Consider the following 799-nt stretch of genomic DNA (forward strand, 5'->3'; position numbering starts at 1 on the left):
GCCCGGGGGGCCCCGGCCCGCACCCCAGCCCAGCCGGCGGCCGGCGGCCAGGGCGGCCCTGGTGGCCCGGGAGGCGACAAGCAACAGCAGCAGCAACACATCGAGTGCGTGGTGTGCGGGGACAAGTCGAGCGGCAAGCACTACGGCCAGTTCACGTGCGAGGGCTGCAAGAGCTTCTTCAAGCGCAGCGTGCGGAGGAACCTGAGTTACACGTGCCGCGCCAACCGGAACTGTCCCATCGACCAGCACCACCGCAACCAGTGCCAGTACTGTCGCCTCAAAAAGTGCCTCAAAGTGGGCATGAGGCGGGAAGGTATCGGCCTCTCATTTCTTCCCCCCTCGCCCGGGGTCCCGGGGCCCTGGGTGCGTTTGGCTAGCCTGCTCTGGGTAAGGAAACAAGCCCCAAGCTCTTCTCTTCGTATTGCAGCCGAAGGGGGTTTTATACTAGAAGCGAGTTCTGCATTGGAACCCAGACCCTCCCCAAATCCGCATGCCTTGGCCGAGTGATTTCCTTCTCTACTCTCTCTTCGGGCTGTTTTCATTTTCTTTGCATTTGATTGCGAGTTCATTCGAGTTCGCCTTTCTGCAAGGGATGGGGTTGTTGTTTGTTGTGGTGGTGATGGTGGTGGTGGTGGTGGTGGTGGTTTTCCAGAACCTGGTATCCTTCTCTCTTTCCTGGTTTTTCCTGCATGTTCAACACAGGTCCCTCCTCCCCACCCCTCTCCCCAGCCCCCACCCTCTCAAGAAAAAAAAAATCTCAGATTGTACTTTTGTAGAGGAGGTTCAAATTCAAAAATGG

The 799-nt window shown here is 57.9% G+C and overlaps 1 protein-coding gene across 1 annotated transcript in view; it reads left to right on the top strand.

Annotated features, from left to right (window-relative positions):
* Window positions 1-799, top strand: part of NR2F2 (nuclear receptor subfamily 2 group F member 2) — a 14,493-nt gene that overhangs the window by 6,484 nt on the left and 7,210 nt on the right. The window lies entirely within an intron of this gene.

Source organism: Tupaia chinensis, unplaced genomic scaffold (assembly GCF_000334495.1).
Source record: "Tupaia chinensis unplaced genomic scaffold, TupChi_1.0 Scaffold000078_1, whole genome shotgun sequence".
Classification (NCBI taxonomy): domain Eukaryota; kingdom Metazoa; phylum Chordata; class Mammalia; order Scandentia; family Tupaiidae; genus Tupaia; species Tupaia belangeri.